The 19,249-nt window shown below is 40.2% G+C and overlaps 1 protein-coding gene across 1 annotated transcript in view; it reads right to left on the bottom strand.

Annotated features, from left to right (window-relative positions):
* The window catches only part of TENM3 (teneurin transmembrane protein 3), a 2,383,554-nt gene that overhangs the window by 661,729 nt on the left and 1,702,576 nt on the right, over positions 1 to 19,249 (bottom strand). The window contains exon 8 of the mRNA XM_082374697.1: positions 14,260 to 14,340. The gene's annotated coding sequence lies outside the window, so the exon portion shown is untranslated. The remainder of the gene's footprint in view (positions 1 to 14,259; positions 14,341 to 19,249) is intronic.

The raw sequence follows: 19,249 nt of genomic DNA, 5'->3' as shown, positions 1-19,249 counted from the left end.
CATATGATTGCAAAGAGCCACGGAGGTAACTTTTGAGACATTACTCTCCCACTAGATTAAGAATTTGCAAAACCTGAAGTCCTGATAACCTGTCCTCTGACTTTACTATGCATTTAGTCCATGCTGCGCTTTAGTTAAGATGGCTCTTTTAAATATTTAACACAGTCGGTGACATACATGTCTTTAAAAACGGATTTAAAAAAAAAACGATTAATCTGCACTATCCCGTAAAGCTTGAGGCCTTTATCTGGGATACAAAGGTGCTAAGTTTCTCGGCAGAAATCCTCCAAGAGGATTTCCAGCTTGTCTTGGAATCCTTTGAGGTGAAGAGTCCTTCTTACGATGTTGCCTTTTATGCCCAACTGTTTGATTACCTAACGATGCTAGACGGCGTGCGGGTAGGGAGAGGGCCACGTGATCAAGCAGAGGTCAAACGAGAGATGTGGGTCCAGGTAGACAGAATCCATTGTCTTTCTTTCTGCAGCTCCTCTCAGTATCTCCCTCCACCCCCTGCATCCCCCCCCAGATAAATTTCTCGACTTTAACCTTAAAATATTTGATTCCTTCGGTGTCCATTCACAGCCTCGGAGGCTCATGCTTTATTCTCCTTTGGGATCCATTCCTCTCTAAACACTTACCAGCCAACGTATTGTGTAAAGAGAATTCCCAGCAGTAGATTTTAAAATGAAAGAGAAAGCGCGCAGCATCTGAGTGTTCTCAGGTGCTGGTGTCAGTACCGGATGCCTCCTGTTGACAAGGACGGCTATCGCGGGGGGCACCCGAGATCTCTCTATTCTGAGCAGTCTTCAGAAATCAGCCGTATCTGATTGTTCTTTCCGATCAAACAAAGTAGGAAGACAAAGTAAGCCGAGCATATTCTTTCACTCTGCACTTTGTTGTTAAAAGAGGGAGGAATCCCACTAGGACCCCTAACTCAGCTTTAGATATTACCGAACTTTTGTAAGAATTCCTACTCTTCCTCCCAGCCCTTCCCCCCCTGCCCCTCCCCTCTCCGTCAGTTCACTGATTGGGATGAATAAAGTTTCTTTGCTCCTCTAAGACTTGTGCCATGCTGCTAAAAATTAACTGTGAATAATACCACGGCAGGGCACAGACGAACGAAACGAAAGGGCATTTGCTGTTTTCAGAGGATGTGGCATGCAGCTACCTGTCTTTAGCTCAGGAAAGGATCACGTCCCTCTCTTAAAAAGAATACTTGGAAACTTCCCAGTGTCACTCTCGGAGCTCATGTCGTGGGGTCTTTTTCAAGGTTGCTTATATAGTGCAAAATGCAAAACACTTCAGTTTGCAATCAGAGGTGGGCACGTGACAAGGATGCCAGCCTAAGCCCGTCTGTTTTACCAGGAACAACCTCTGTTGCTGATAAATGACCTTCTGAAGACAGATGTGGCAAAGTGCCTGCCATTGGAAACAGCGAGGAAAATAAGTGTAGTTGGCATGCTTCCTAAAATATATCTCTTGTTGGACACAGGAAGTAATTTTCCATCAGATTGGGACGTGACATAACGTAATGTGTCAAAGACATTGTTAAAAAACAAACAAGTTGGAATTGAGCTGCATTCGGTTAGTCTTAGATCTCTCAGTCAGTTTCACACATTAAGACCGTGGAACATGGCAGAGCTTATAAATTTTCCTGTTGGAGAGGCTTTTGGAGAATTTCACAAAACTCAGTGGGATCTTGGTGGGGAGACTGACATTTACCACTGAGTTCTTTAATGACAGCTAAACAAAAGAACACCGCTCCTAATTTACCCAGGTAGAATTCAATATCACAACAAGGCAACTGCAGAACACTGTTCTTTTACGAGACCAATTTTTGTGCTATGATTTTTAACTCTTCTAGTTACCAGCAACTTCAAATTGCTTCACAAAGCCTGCATTCTCATCCTGTGCATGAATTTTTTAATATAATTATTCTGTTTTTCTTCCTTCAATACTTTCTGCTGTCATCATCATACATATTATGTACACACATTGCAGCCTTCCAACTTACGTCATACGGGTTTATAGCTCCTGCCCACACACCCCTAGAACTATGTCCTTATGATTACCAGAGTGGCAAATAGCTTATCACTTTTCAGTTCTACAAGACATCCCAGTGTCATGCCATTTCCTACTCAGCCAAGACAATTGACCCAATGGTTAGGCAATTAGGGCTGTTGGCTATGAAAGGAATAGAGTAACGATCACGTTACCTGGAGCCCCACGAGGAAAGGTCTCCTGCCTCTGCTGAGTACGGAGCTGCCACTCTACTGAACCCCCTGGGGGAGTGCTGATGGGTGTGTCAAAGCGGACAGAAAGAGGTGAGGGTCGTCGTGGCTTTGCTTGGGGGGACTTCCACGGTGAATTTGGCACGCATGCTGCCCTCAGGGGAGGTGAGATAAATGAAAGTAGACATAGCGCAAGGGAGGAACAGACAAGGTACACGGGAATTCAAGGAAGTAACTGCTATTTCCGCCTGAGGGCTAGAGTGGGCAGGTTGGTGGTGGGGAAAAAGCATCATGGAAACAGCCTGAAAGGTGGAGTTTTCCTGCCTCACAGTCGTGTTTGCTGCCCTTTGCCCTTCCCCCAACTCTCAGCTTGAATGGCATCTCCAACGAGTTGCCCATGATTCTCCTTCTAAGCGTCTCCTGTTATACTCTGTCATAGGATCCTGTGAATGTCCCTCCTAACAATACGGCACACTTTGTAAGCATTTAATTAATTAATTTGTTTCACATAAGCTGCTGCCGAAGAATTTAAACTCCACAAGGGACCTTGACTCTCTTGATCACTTCTGTATGCCCACCACTGGGCATACCGCCTGACACATAGAAGATACATGATAAATATTTGTTGAGCAGGAGAGTGAATGAATCAGACAGACCAGGTTATATAGGGATGGGTGGAGATGGGGGAAGGACGAGAGGGAGGGAGAGAGAGAGAAAAAGGCAGGCCATTCCTGGCAGAGCAAATGGTACGAGTTTCTTACCTAGAGTCATGAAAATGCTTCAGCTTGGCTTGAAGCACACGGAAGATGAAGATGAGTGTTGAGGAAAAAAACTGAAAAGGTAAATTAGGATCAGGATCCTGGGCTACAGACTGCACTTTACGCTTTAGGTAACAGCAGTTTTTGATCAGGAGACCAATATAACTGCCTCTAGATCATCTTATGTCTTCAACCTACAGACTTTGAAGGAAGGGCATGTCTTGGCTTTAACTGCCTCTAGTGTCAAAGCTATGATCTTTTGACCAGATCCATAGACCTCAGAGAGGGCTGCTTGGAGCTGTCAGGGGCCTTGGATTTAAACTGAAATGAGTTCCAGTGACCTGCTGAGTCCTACAGTGTGAAGGTTCACATCGGGCCAAGCCCAGCATCCAAGATCAATTCAAGTCAACAGATTAAATGCCCCTAGGGTGTGCTCAGCCCTGTGGTGAGATACAGAACAAATCAAAGGCAGGGTTCCCCTGCCTTAAGGAGCAGGAGAGAGCCGACTCTGATGGAATTGCTCTTAAATGACCTCCCCACTTGAAGGTGTGCAAGGGAATCGGGCACAACTCAGGTACACAGGACCACGTCCTAAAGAGTGCTCTCTATGAAGCGACGCAGCACTCTGGGGCCAGGGAATAGTTTCATCCTGCTGTAGACCCCTATGACTGTGTGTCTGTCCTGGTCCAGACAAGCCCAGAGATGCAACATGAAAGAGCCTTGGATGGGGTGTCAGCTTCCCAGGGCTCTAGATCCATTACTAAGAAACCATGACTCATTGGGGAAGTCGTCTAAATGATCAGAATGTTTTGTCATTTTCAAAAAATTGGGCATTTGTTAATTTATCAACTCCATTATGCATCCATTCAATGCTAGGCTCTATGCTGAAAGAGGCCCAACTTTCCTGGGCTCATACGAGAAACAAATGAACACATAGGAAATGTGTTCTCCGACTGTAAATCCCTTTACCACGTGAATCATTTTGAGTTGGTGGAGAGCCCATAAAGCTGCCTGAAGCAGCCTGGGAGTGTTATGTACCATGTGGTCATAGAAAATTCTGCTAAAATGCCATCTTTAAACCAGGTCTTTGAGACCTAAAATACAATGAAATATACAAACACAAAAGCTCATTAGATTTTCAGGACATGTTATAAAAATCTATTTGTGTTGTAATGTCCTAATGGAACCAGAGTCTGATTACCATTCATACAAATATGGATTTGGAAAAATATTCCCATCCTTGGTTTACAGAAGCACATTGCTCCCAATGCACCCCTGGCAATAAGGGCAGGTCCTTCTGTGCCTGTTTCCCAGCTGTTGTGACCATATGGTGACTAAGTGGCCCAGAGTAGAGAACCCGGCTGGGGGAAGGCTGAGCAGGGTGGAAAGTATGGTGCATGGGGCCTTGGAGTCGGGGCCAATGAGGGGGACCTCAGAGCACGGGCTCTGAGGTGAAGGTCTGAATGAAATCACAGAGGGGCAAAGAGGCAAGGTTGGCAGTTTCGAAAAGAAGAAGAAAAGCTAAGCCCTTGATGCAAATAAACAGGCAGCAATGGGTGGCAAGCCATCAACAGCACAGCTGGCCCTTGAGAAACGATGCCTTCTCATGTAGCGCTCACGTTGGTCCCTGGTGTCTGGAAGCCCATTTCCAGCCTGTTGACGAGGATCTCAGTTCGCCTACTTCTCCAGCCCAGTGAGGTCTGCAGTCTGGTTTATCTCCTCCTTCTCTGCTCCAACTCTTGGACAATTTTCTCTTGCTTTCGATGACACGATCGATATCTAGCCAAGTTCTCTGACTGCCTAGCTGGGGTGTCTGTTCCTTCATAAGGGGTATGTGAGTATCAGGCCTCTCCATGCAGAACCTTCATTGTTTCTGGGGCTCACAATTAGTGACTTGAGGTGGGATTAAGTCAAAAAGTTTCTCAACCTTGGTAGTATTGACATTTTAGGCTGGATAATTCTTGATTCTGTGTGGCTCTCCTGTGCATTGAAAGATCTTTTGTGGCATCCCTGGCCTCTACCCACTGGATGCCAATGGCACCCCGTCCCCAAGCTGTGACACCCAAAAACGTCTCCTGAAATTACACCCAAATGTCTCCAGAGGGGCAAAACTGTCCCCACTTGGGACCACTGACCTAAGCAAATGAATAGGAACAACACTTTAGGAAAACCCTTAGTGCTTTACCTCTGACATGACTTTCTGATGAGGAAACTAAATTATTCCAGTGACCTTAAGTACTCAAAGTATTTAAACTTTAAAATCTTAAACTATCTAATTGTACTATTCAGGTTGGCCTTTACTATAACTATAAATTATTTGTCCAGAAAATAGCACATTTGTTTGCCATACCTCAGAAGTAGGCACTTAGGAAACACTTGTTAAGTGAATAAATGTTGCTTTTTAAGAACAGAAAAATGCTTCATTTGCTTTCAACTCTGGCCCCATGGGCCTCAAAAATACCTCTCTCTGTTACACCAATTGGTCTACCAAGAGCAGACATGAACTAAGCCCACAACAGAATATGGGCATTTTATGTCCCCTACCAGCCATGTCCCTCTACCAACCTTCAGTGGCTGAAGGTCATCTCTGGAGACCATTTGAACATCCCTGTGGCAAATGCTTTCAACACGAGAATTTTGTTTAAGAAAGCCTGCACTAATTTCCCCCTTCCTCTTAATTCCCACGTCATGTCATGGGGGCCTCTGCTGCGTCATGCATCACTTTATTTGATGTGTTTTGCTTATGACTTATTTCCCTTAGCAGACTGAGAGCTCTTTGTGGGTCAGATACATGTTTGATGCATTTTCTGTATCCCTCCAAGGACCCAGCACAATGCCACATGACAATAAATCAACATGTTTTTAAGGGTGTGCCCTGGCCTTTGCGGGACTCAATTTCTCCTCTAAGCCAATTTTCTCAAATGCAGCCCAGACAAAACCTGTACTCTGGGGTGGGCGAGGGAAGGATTGGGAGTCTGGGATTAGCAGATGCAAACTAGGATGGATAAACAACAAAGTCCTACTGTATAGTACAGGGAACTATATTCAAGATCCTGTGATAAACTCTAATGGAAAAGAATATGAAAAAGAATATATACATGTACAACTGAATCACTTTGCTGTACAGCAGAAATTAACACAGCACTGCAAATCAACTGTAGTTCAGTTAAAAAAAAAAAAAAAAAACCACACTCTCCAATGTCTGAGTTTTAATACTTTTAGTCTGAAAGGACCAATACCACGTTCTTCATTGTTCCCTGAGCTATACTCTACTCCCCCAGAGATATTTATATATACTCACAGATCTCATGCACACAGTAAAGATAAATACCATTTAAACTAAGATGCAGTAACCTCTTACTGACACCCAAATCCTTCTTAGATTTTCCTTTTTCCTCTTCAGTAGTCATCAGATCTCTCTTTGAGTGCCACTTTACCTTGATTTTGAGATTTGGCAATTAATATAATTGTGATCTTAAAATCCATCAAGAACAGGGATATGGCTCACGTACGTGGGACACGTTATACGCTCCCTCTTTGCGCGCTGAGCTCCCCGGCTGAATCTAAAGGGCGGTGTTTGAGTCGGGGCGGAGGAGGTGGGAGGCGATCCCGAGAAACACCGGGTCGCGGACCACTCTGCAGAGGAGACGAGCCAAAGCGCTGTCTCCGCCCCGCTCCCGTGGGCCCTTTCCAGGCCACAGCAAAGGAACTCTTCCAACTGGCTATAGACGCTACTAAGGTAGGTCCCCAGGTCAAAATCTGACACAGAAGAGGGAGTGCCAATCCAGGCTTCTCTCTGCACACCTCGTTCTTTGGATAAAGGGCTATCGCACTTTGTAGAAACCTAGTCTAAGATCACACGCGCACCAAAGAACTTTTGTTCGCCAAGTGTGTCAAGAGAGAGTGGGTGATGCGTGGGTCTATAGCTGGACTTTTAAATAGGCGCACACAGAGCCGGCACGCAAACTGCCAGGGCCCAACTGTCGAAGTCTCCTTGAGGAACTGGGAGAGCTGATGGCTGACCCCCCCATGCCAAGTAGGTCAGGAGGAATGACAACCCAACTAGAAAAAAAAAATCACAGCAAAACGTCCCCTCAGCTGGTCCTAAGGAGTTATAAAAAGCTCCCCTAATTGACCACATCAGAGGAGGGTTTGAACTTCTTGCATGAAAACAACTTACCATTCCTGGTGACAACACCGTTTACAATGAGGTTTTACGCAAAGTGTTCAAGAATAATAGAAACAGTATTTTTAAATAAATGTGTGGCAACACGCAGGCAGTATTTTCAAAAGCATCACCTGCCCCCCTTTTAGAAAGGTAGGCTGCTGCACTGCTGGAAAAGTGAGATTGGCTCTCATGAAATTTTTTTCAATAAACAGTGTCGGAGAGGGATTTTTTTCAGTGCTTAAATGACATACATGTGAAAAGGGAAAGTTCCCTTTATAGAGGTACAAAAAATATCTTTTACCCTGAACATGCTATTCAACTGAAGTCACCTTTGTTAATTCAACGGAGTTTTATTATGTTCACAAGTCGGATTTTTTTTTTTTTTTTGGCATTTGACTCTTCTAGAAAATTGCTGTAGTGAAACAATTTGTCACTATTAGCATCATTTAGATGTTACAAATCAACAAGGAGGGTGATTATCTGGTGAACCTATGTATTTGGATAAAGCAAACATCAAACAGCAAAATCTGGAACTAAGGAAATACTATTCTCAAGGGAATGAGCAAAAAGAAAAAAAAATAGAAGCAGGTAGAAATCTATGACATCAGTATTGTACTTTAATATTCACCTAAACTTGTAATATTTACAAATTAAAAATACTTTGTTATTAGGTAATAATCCCTTTCTAGACAATCATATTTTATCACAGTTTAATAGCCATTATCATTTAAACTCTGGAGTATCTAAATTTGTACAATAAAATACTTTGCTAAAATTGGGGGGATATCTATGAGAAGTTACTTTTAGCTTATAACATTCAAAATGATTAAATAAATTCTTATATGAGAAACTTTTGGTGAATTATAAGGGAATTTGAAGAAGTTTATTTAGGTAACATCTGAGTGGCAACCACAGTCTCATATAGAATATTCCTTGGGGCCACTGCTGGCTGCATAGATCACTGGGCTCATTTGCTATGACATTTCTTATACGGTCAGGCTCACAAAATACGAACTACATTAGCTACACCTCATAAACAACTTCATAGTTGTAAAGAATGTTTATCGAAAGATCTCAAAGCACCTTTCTTCTAATTAGGCTCAGTCTGGAGACATACACAGCAGAAAGATGAGGGGACGAAACACTACCATGATGTTGAAATCCCAAATGGCCAAAGTCAAAGAGCGCTGAGTGGCCGCCTTCACACTAGGTTAGCAATATCTGCTGTGATTATTAGAAGCCATCTCTGAGCTCCTAGAATAGAGACCACCTAGCATATTATTTCCCAGGAAAATGGTTCATTTATTCATCCATTCAACACATACTTCGGGAACTTTCACTATGTACTTGACACAGAGTATTTGGCCAGGGCCAGGGACAGAGAAGCAAATAGATTGATGTCCGCCCTTTTTGTACTGGAGTTCTCTGGAGCGAGACATGGAAGCTTAGGTTTTTTGCTAGCCATTCTAACCCTCCTATTTGTCAGGCTTATTTACTTCTAGTAATCTTCCGTAAAGCAGCGTCTTCCATTCAGAAGCTAGCAAGAAAGATGGCTTGGAGACAACACTGGCAATTGGCTACATTTCCTAGAGGTAAAACCTTCAACGTTCATTGCACCTCCCTAAATCTTCCCATCGCAGTCTGATCTGCGAGGTGGAATGGGGATTGCTTGAATTGTGGCTGCTCCATTAAAAACAAATTCTCGGCATTGCCGATTTCTATTCTTTCTTCTACTCATCAAGTTTAAATTTCATCCCTTGTCTGTCAATAAATATCTTATAAATATGATAAAATATAAGAAGGTTGAAAATATCTGCACTCTATCGCTTACCTAACAGGTCTTAGAAAAGGAAGTTCAGGGCTTCCCTGGTGGCGCAGTGGTTGAGAATCTGCCTGCCAATGCAGGGGACACAGGTTCGAGCCCTGGTCTGGGAAGATCCCACATGCCGCGTAACAGCTGGGCCCGTGAGCCACAACTACTGAGCCTGGGCGTCTGGAGCCTGTGCTCCGCAACGAGAGAGGCCGCGACAGTGAGAGGCCCGCGCACCGCGATGAAGAGTGGCCCCCACTTGCCACAACAAGAGAAAGCCCTCGCACGGAAGCGAAGACCCAACACAGCCAAAAATAAAAATAAATAATAAAAATAAAAAAACAAGTAACCCTGTTTAAAAAAAAAAAAAAAAGGAAGTTCAAATTAGAGACCTGTTGTAGAAAGTGGTGCTCTTGTAAAATAATTACCTTCAATAATAATAGTTATAATTTATTGAGCATTATATATATAGGAACCTTGGTATATTAACCACATTTTCTCTTCATAAAAGAACAGTAGGGAGGTTTATTATTCCCATTTTACAGATTAAGAAACTGAGAAGTGAATTAACATTGCCAAGTTTTTAAGGCAATGAGGTGTTACGCGAAGTGTTCAAGAATAATAGAGACAGTATTACCACGCTACCGTCATTACATCAAACAACGTCTTCCGTAGCATTGCATTCATTCATTTATTTTTACTGATTGGAAAACTGAAGGCAAATTGGTACCACCTATTAGCAAAACACTGTCCATATAATCCCTGAGGAGATATTTTCTGATTCCTGAGTTAATAAACAGAAGATTTGTTCCTCTGCCTTTAGTCATCTTGCCTGGTCTCCCTCCTAATTGTTCTCTGTTGATAGTGTTTTAGAGACTAGTTTCTTACATGGTTCCCTGTGGGTTGGGCCACAAGCTGTGAAGTGAGTGGTCTGGTCTCAGCTGATGGGAAGCGTTTGAGGGGTATCACTTTATTCTAGGCCGCGGATTTCCACAGCCTTGGCTCTTGCCGTAAGACAGAGGACACTCAGAATCCCATGGGGCCAGGACTGTGGTGGCAGAAGACATTAGGACATGAAAAAGCCCCTTGGGGATGGAGGACATGTCTCAGCACGGGTACCGCCACCCCATGGTGTTCTTCAAGGATCCACTTTTCCGTCTGTGCAAATCCATGCCAATGGCAACTCATGACCAACGACCAAGACACGCACTTGTGTAGAAAGCAATCTGTCACATCAGTTTACAATATGGCCCCTATCCAGGTCCCAGAATAACTACACTGTGGTTTTCTAGGGGCCTTGGAATATCTACCAACCTTAACTTAGTGAGAGCAATGCTTATGGCTGATATAAGACAAAACTGAAATAATCAAAGTAAGAGTGGTGCTTTCTAACATGTGCGTCTGCCAACGCCTCTTCTTCATTAATTAGCTATTTCTGCCATTTCTTCACTAGCCCTGGGACAGCCCTAACAAATCCATTTTGCTCATTCTCTAACTTCCTAATATAGAGTAAATTACTGTTCAATTTTAATTCACGATTTAAAAAAAGCAGCGACCTAATACATGGAAATTTTTTGTAACCACCTTGCCCTTTGTTCCTATTCCCCCATAGGTTATATATTTTAACAGGAAAATCTGTTTATGCCCCTTCAAATTTTTTTTTAAATTGAGGTCACACTGGCTAAATGACAGAATACAGACATGGGCATCGTACTTAGCGAACCCCTGCTGTAAAGTCACATGCAAACACGAACAGTCAAAGCACTCAATCAGCCTGAATGCCCCGTTGGGTACAGACTTCCCAAAATTTTGAAATCAGACTGGCCTCTTCAGAAAGCTCAGACATTCTTTCCCAAGTCTCAGGCCAAACAGGACTCCTTGAACCACACTGCTGGGGCCCAGGCTCCAGGATAATCCTTCTTACCCAGGAGGAAGGGACCAAGAAGCACAGTGAAAAATTACCACAGTATCTCACAAATTTTAAACTCTAACATTTCCCTTGCACCAAATGCTGTGTCTGCAAAATACCAAAGCATCCAGATGAAAAGTAAAATCTGTAGTCAGCCATTCTGACTTTTGTTCCACACGACAACAAACACAGAGATACTTATAATCGTTGGAATGGCTTATGATTTTTTTTGACATTGTTAATTTATGCTGTTTCTTTCATTTCACTGAATTCTTTGATTATCTGCCAAATAGTGATATAATCGGCATCCCATCCCAGTCAAGGCAGGGAGGGAATATTCAGTTTGAGTATTACTGGGTTCTTTGCTTTTCCCTTTCTCTTTTGGCCAATGTTGATCGAAGAGAAAAAAAACAAAGTTTTATACAATCAAAGGTTTTATAATTTTGAGTTCAGTTTTATAAAGCCCTGGAAAAGGGTGGAGCTTACTGACTAAAAATGATAAGCTTTGGCTTATCTGTGGATTTCAATTATTTATGATATTCCTTGTCTCCACTTCTAAAATGGACCACAGTTTACATGTTTTCCATTCTTCCTACCAACTTTTAAACAATAGCCAGATTCTGTGCCATGGAAATTGTGCGATATTTAGTTCTAGTTGCAATTTTTTGCAAAACATCATTTTGTAATTTTTTAAATTGAGGAAATGTTTCTGCATCTTTGTTGGGCTTAGTTAAAAATATCTGGGTAACCTCAGGACATTTAAAGTACGTTTACAATCACACTGAAAAATATTACCTAAAGCCTATGCCCTAAAGCATATTCACAATATCAAGTCTAAATCATAACAGGCAAACTCTGAAATCTTCCTAGAGAAAATAGTTTGGAAAGACTCTTTTAGCATTGTTTTGTTTTGTTTTGGGTGTTTCCCAGGTTAGAAAATAGGCAGTTGATTCGCCTGATTTAGGAAGAGTTTGGGGGTCTGTGGAAGGTAACCTTTTGTTTCTTCACCAAGAGATACGCTTATACGTGTGTTTTTAAGGCAGCAGCCTACCTACACAGCAGCAACTGTCTCATATGAACAGTTATCATTCAGTGGGACTCTCAGAGGAGCACTAGAGCATTTGAGTTTATATGCTAGCTATGAAAGACTACATGCTTGTTGTCGAGAGCCTCCGGGTATGGGAAGAGTGCTTTTCATGAACTGACAAGAGGAGGGTTTGAAGAGAGGGTACTTAGAAAACAAGGGGAGGTCGACATGTTTTATGATCACGGCATTTATAGAAAGAGCTCTTTCTAGGGTGAAATGCTGGAGATCCGAAGCAATCTCATCAACAGTGGGTTTCAGAAAACCAAGTACTGCTTTTGCACTGAATATCGCGTTATCTTTTTATAGGAGAAAACACACAGGTGATTACATTTCAGGTTACGGTGTGTGAAATTAGGTGCGTAGCTCCCATTCATAATAAGAAGAGCTACGCACCTAATTCCAGAATACTTCAGTGACAATTTATCCTAAAAATGTAATTTATTTGAAGTCTATTTTCAAACTATATGGGTAGGTTTTTCACAGCCTTTGTCATGATTCACATTTGAATGAAAAGTCAGGAGGAGAATTTGAGGAAAATATCAGCAAAGCAACTTAGGTAAATCACTTCTTATCTAAGCCATATATATATATATATAATATATATATATAGCACATACATTCCCAGGGTCTTTGTTTCCATGGGCTGTGTGCAAAATATAATGCTAAAATTCTTAGAAAGAATCTTAACAGCTACTGAGGAAAATATAGATGGTAAATTGTAAGTCTATTTTGTATTAACTGTTTTATCTTAACAGAGGAATCTCACCATTACCTAAACCACGATCAAGGGGGAAAAATTACCCTGCATGCAGGAGGTGGCACATAACAGCCATTCGCACCAGGGCTTTATTTTAGTTTTGGTTAATTACTGAGCATGTAAGGATGTGTGTGTGTGTCTGCAAGAACTTTTATTAAAGGATTCTCCTATCACTTTTCTCTGAGACACCCTTACCTGAAAAGTAAAAAAATAAGTGCCGGAAAGGAATATTGAAAGCAAACAACAGTGGTTGCTACTATTGTGTGTAGCAATTAAACCACAACTTTATTGTTAAAAAAAAATCCCTTCTATTTTCTCTTTGCCCTTCTCTAAGCTGAAAAGCAAAAAACACTCTTCTGCAAGTACTAAGTTTATGTCAACTTCAAAGGAGGAAAAAAAATAAAGGATTACTTATTTTGGATATAAAGTTAATTCAAATCTAGTAACCTGAATAGAAAATTATATCAGCAACACAACCGTAGCTATTGTCATAGACTCAAGACGTGGGCACTTAACCTCTAAACTTTTGCAATGATTTATTTTTCATCTGAAAAAAGAACAGTATATTGTCTTTGAACGGAGAGCATCAGAAAGAAATATGTACCAGTAACTCAATTTTTCTGACATAAAAATGTTGTCATTCTTACACATTTGTATTTCATAATTATTTCATAATCTAGAAAACCCTTTCTCCAAGGGCAAATTTTACTGAATTACGTATTAAAAGAGGAAACAAGCCATCGATCAAGCGAAGTCAAAGAACTCAAAGATTCAACCCATTAAGCCAAAGAGTCAGGCACTTTCTGAATGATTTACTCTAGGAAACTGGATCTTCTAGGCAAACCACTGTATATACACATCCTGGGCAGGACATTTATCAGATTTTCTGTTGTAAATTCTTTTATAGCTTTCTAGTAGAAAACGCTTTTCATTTTGAGGAAACCCTTCAGAATACAGTTTTAAATGAATCTGTTCACAAGGTTCAGAAGCTTTAAATTACTAGACCATGGTTACCATTGAGAAAACGCACTGAGCTATATCAAGGAGAGAACAAAAATAACCAGGTACAAGTTCAATTCTCTAAGGTTGCCATGTAAGTGCTGCTCAGAAAGGATTAAGACTTCCTGAGAACAAAAGAGCTTCCAAACAAATCACTGACAAAGTGGGGAAACACACATGCTCTATAATCCATTGCTTGGTCTACTCCATCCTAGTAGAAAATTCTCTCTTGTTAAAAAGCAGAGATTCTATATTTTAGGATGTTCTCATTCAGCTAATTTTTCAGAAATAAAAAAGCAGTAGAAATGCCATTGCTTTCATATTATCAGAAAGAATAAGAAAATCAGCTTAATTACACTTTTTGGAATCATTTACCTACCACTAATTCATAGAGATTAACAGCATTAGTAATGAGCTACAAAGTACACTGCAGTTTAGCGCAAGTGTCTTATTTTGTCAAGACAAACAAGTTGTATATTTTAAGAAGACTTTTTTGTCTTATTTGGTAGGTCTGGAGACATTTTTGTTCCCGGGACTTACCTTCTCTTCTTCTTTAAAGAGGCCTTGAGTTTTCTTGCTTGCACAGAAATTCGAAATCACTTTGTCTTAGAAGAGTAGGAACTGTAAAACAAAATAAATGAAATATATAAACTGGAAAAAAGCTTGATCTGATGTTTTATATGCATAATTTCAGTTCTGAAACTCTTAAAAAACTGAGATGCATGGTAACAAGAGATTACTGCTGACTTAAAACAAACGGGAAAAAATTTTTTTTTGAATTTTTGAATTTTATTTTATTTATTTTTTATACAGCAGGTTCTTATTAGTTACTTATTTTATACATATTAGTGTATATATGTCAATCCCAATCTCCCAATTCATGAACGGAAAAAATTCTTAATAATCATAAAAAGTCTACCCTAGCAGTGTGTTAAGCTAAACTTTATTTCATGAGTCCATCTAGAGCCTTTTTGCTTTTTTCTTCTAGTAGTAAAAGCAAGAAATTTATATGCTTATTTATCTTTGCGAAAAGTGAAATGTTTGTGAATTTATCTAAGACCTGCCACCTTTCTGTCTTGTATAAAGCCCCTCCCACTCAGTCCCTGTTGCTAATTCCAATTACACATGATGATAATTAGATTAAGGGTAGGACAAACTTTAGGCCACACTGTATTCCCAGAGCCCAAGATTATGTTTACTACTGTGTGAATTTACAAATACTTGTTTCTGGTTCTGTTGAAGGGAAAAAATGCATGTGTCCCTCGTTTTTTCATTTTACTTAGTCTTTCATTTTACTCAAGAATTTGTGGAGGAGGTGAGGATACTTCCTAGTACTTTTTTTTACCATAATCATGTCAGCCACATTCATCTATCCTAGGCTCGCTATCTCTCTGTGTAATACGTGTATATTCGTATGGGTAGATCTCTCTCTCTCTCTCTCTCTCTCTATATATATATATGGTATCATTCATGTTTGTCTTATCTCTCACATGAATTCATCTGATCTTTTCACACAGTGGGTACTTGATATATGACACAGATACAATATATATGTCCTCTGTATTTTCATTTTCTATTGAGTTAGAATTAACATACACTATTATAGTAGTGTCAGGTGTACAACACAGTGATTCAGTAAAAACCCTCGTGCTCCTTCAGGCTGAGTGCTGGGTGTCTAAGAATGCCACTCGGCCACAGGGCTACTGCTGCATAGCCAATAACGGCTATAGATGAGTCCAAATGAAGGGAGATTTCTACAGAATATCAAGGGGGAGGGGGGAGTGATGAGACATCCTGAAATTGGAAATGGTTTCTTGAGCAGAGAAAAGTTATTCAACTCTGGTATGTAGTGAATGTTGGGTGCATAAATAGTTACAATTGTTATATCTTTTTCTTGGACTGATCCCTTGATCACTATGTAGTGTCCTTCTTTGTCTCTTGTAATACTCTTTATCTTAAAGTCTATTTTGTCTAATATGAGAATTGCTACTCCAGCTTTCTTTTGATGTCCATTTGCATGGAATATCTTTTTCCATCCCCTCACTTTCAGACTGTTTGTGTCCCTAGGTCTGAAGTGGGTCTCTTGTAGACAGCATATATACTGGTCCTGTTTTTGTATCCATTCAGCCAGTCTGTGTCTTTTGGTTGGAGCACTTAATCCATTTACACTTAAGGTAGTTATCGATATGTATGTTCCTATTACCATTTTCTTAATTGTTTTGGGTTTGTTTCTGTAGATCTTTTCCTTCTCTTTTGTTTCCTGCCTAGAGAAGTTCCTTTAGCATTTGCTATAAAGCTGGTTTGGTGGTGCTGAATTCTCTTAGCTTTTGCTTGTCTGTAAAGGTTTTAATTTCTCTGTCAAATCTGAATGAGGTGCTTGCTAGGTAGAGTAATCTTGGTTGTAGGTTTTTCCCTTTCATCACTTTAAATATGTCCTGCCACTCCCTTCTGGCTTGCAGTTTCTGCTGAAGGATCAGCTGTTAACCTTATGGGAAATCCCTTGTATGTTATTTGTTGTTTTTCCCTTGCTGCTTTTAATAATTTTTCTTCATATTTAATTTTTGATACTTTGATTAATATGTGTCTTGGCATGTTTCTCCTTGGATTTATCCTGTATGGGCCTCTCTGTGCTTCCTGGACTTGATTGACTATTTCCTTTCCCATATTAGGGAAGTTTTCAACTATAATCTCTTCATTTATTGAAGAAATATTTCCCATTGTTTTTGGTGTCTGCCCCCAGTGGCTAAGGTGGCTTCAGTGGCTTGTGTAGGCTTCCGGGTGGAGGGGCCTGGTGCCTGTGTTCTGGTGGATGAGGCTGGATCTTGTGTTTCTGGTGGGCAGGGCCGCGTCCAGTGGTGTGTTTTGGGGTGTCTGTGACCTTATTATGATTTTAGGCAGCCTCTGTGCTAATGGATGGGGCTGTGTTCCTGTCTTGCTAGTTGTTTGGCATAGGGAACTACGAACCTGCAGCCTGAAGAAAGGAGACCACAAACACAGAAAGTTAAACAAAATGAGAAGACAGAGAAATATGCAGCAGATGAAGGAGCAAGGTAAAAACCCACCAGACCAAACAAATGAAGAGGAAATAGGCAGTCTACCTGAAAAAGAATTCAGAATAATGATAGTACAGATGATCCAAAATTTTGGAAATAGAATGAAGAAAATACAAGAAACGTTTAACAAGGACCTAGAAGAACTAAAGAGCAAAAAACAAGATGAACAATACAATAAATGAAATTAAATGACAATAAATTAAATTAATTTTATTCTATTAAATTAACACAATAATCTCTTCAACAGAAATATAGATCAATGGAACAGGATAGAAAGCCCAGAAATAAACCCACACACATATGGTCACCGTATTTTTAATAAAGGAGGCAAGAATATACAATGGAGAAAAAACACCCTCTTCAATAAGTGGTGCTGGGAAAACTGATCAGCTATATGTAAAAGAATGAAATTAGGACACTCCCTAACACCATACACAAAAATAAACTCAACATTGATTAAAGACCTAAATGTAAGGCCAGACACTATAAAACTCTTAGAGAAAAACATAGGCAGAACACTCTATGACATAAGTCACAGCAAGATCCTTTTTGACCCACCTCCTAGAGAAACGGAAATAAAAACAAAAATAAACAAATGGGACCTAATGAGACTTAAAAGCTTTTGCCCAGCAAAGGAAAACATAAACAAGCTGAAAATACAGCCCTCAGAATGGGAGGAAATATTTGCAAATGAAGCAACTGACAAAGGATTAATCTCCAAAATTTACAAACAGCTCATGCAGCTCAATATCAAATAAACAAACAACCCAATCCAAAAACGAGCAGAAGACCTAAATAGACATTTCTCTAAAGAAGATATACAGATTGCCAACAAACACATGAAAGGATGCTCAACATCACTAGTCATTAGAGAAATGCAAATCAAAACTACAATGAGATATCATCTCACACCAGTCAGAATGGCCATCATCAAAAAATCTACAAACAATAAATGCTGGAGAGGGTGTGGAGAAAAGGGAACCATCTTGCACTGTTGGTGGGAATGTAAATTGATACAGCCTCTATGGAGAACGGTATGGAGGTTCCTTAAAAAACTAAAAATAGAACTACCATACGACCCAGCAATCCCACTCCTGGGCATATACCCTGAGAAAACCATCATTCAAAAAGAGTCAAGTAACACATGTTCACTGCAGCTCTATTTACAATAGCCAGGTCATGGAAGCAACCTAAGTGTCCACTGACAGATGAATGGATAATGAAGATGTGGCACATATATACAATGGAATATTACTCAGCCATATAAAGAAACGAAATTGAGTTATTTGTAGTGAGGTGGAGGGACCTAGAGTCTGCCATACAGAGTGAAGTAAGTCAGAAAGAGAAAAATAAATACCATACTCTAACACATATATATGGAATCTAAAAAAACAAAATGGTTTGAAGAACTTAAGGGCAGGACAGGAATAAAGATGCAGACGTAGAGTATGGACTTGAGGACACAGGGAGGGGGAAGGGTAAGCTGGGACGAAGTGAGAGAGTGGCATGGACATATATACACTACCAAATGTAAAATAGATAGCTAGTAGGAAGCAGCCGTATAGCACAGGGAGATCAGCTCGGTGCTTTGTGTCCACCTAGAGGGGTGGGATAGGGAGGGGGTGAGGGAGATGCAAGAGGGAGACGATATGGGGATACATATATACATATTGCTGATTCACTTTGTTATACAGCAGAAACTAACACAACGTTGTAGAGCAATTACACTCCAATAAAGATGTTAAGAAAAATTGATTAGCTTAACACCATAGGAAAAAAAATGTACACCAACAAGATTTAAATATGCCAATGAAAATAGAGAAATAACATCATTCAAGGAAAGTTACTGCCTCGCTCTCGAGGCGGCAGGTGACTCCTGCAGAAAAATTATTAAACCCAGTTCTGCTGATACCAGGCAATTACCTACTTTGAAAATACAAGTGGTATAAACGTTTGGTAATATAGTCTGGAGAAGAATCTAAAGCTGTATTTTAAAGTTTGGAGATGAAGATGATTTGAATTATTTACAATTCAACAGAATCAGAGTATAGATAGATAGAACCCTATTATCTTTAATTTTGTTTTTATAGCCTCGTATTACACATAAATATTAGAAAGATTCTTTATGAAAATACAGAACATTCAAGAGGAGGAGACATTTTAGGAGATGAGGGTGGTTTTTAACACAAAAGAAATAAGCTGAGAACAATACAGTCAGGTCTGTGGACTGTCAAAACCATTTCAAAAAGCAAATTGAGCTTGTTACAGAGAATCTCAGCAAGAAAAATTAGTTCAATAAACTTATGGCTGAGAAATATCTAAGTAATTTTGTTCTAATCAGCAAAATTAATAGCATGTTTTTGGTGTCTCACTTGCCATTTTAATATTAGAAACATATGAAAAAAGCAAGAGTGGTGGCTTCTATACATAGTACTTTGAAAATTCATTCAAGTGGTCTTTGCGTTATGGGAAGATAA

The sequence above is a fragment of the Balaenoptera borealis genome (genome assembly GCF_965194805.1).
Source record: "Balaenoptera borealis genome assembly, chromosome: 21".
NCBI classification, from domain to species: domain Eukaryota; kingdom Metazoa; phylum Chordata; class Mammalia; order Artiodactyla; family Balaenopteridae; genus Balaenoptera; species Balaenoptera borealis.
The sequence above is the reverse complement of the archived record's forward strand: the minus strand, read 5'-3'. Positions and strand labels throughout refer to the sequence as shown.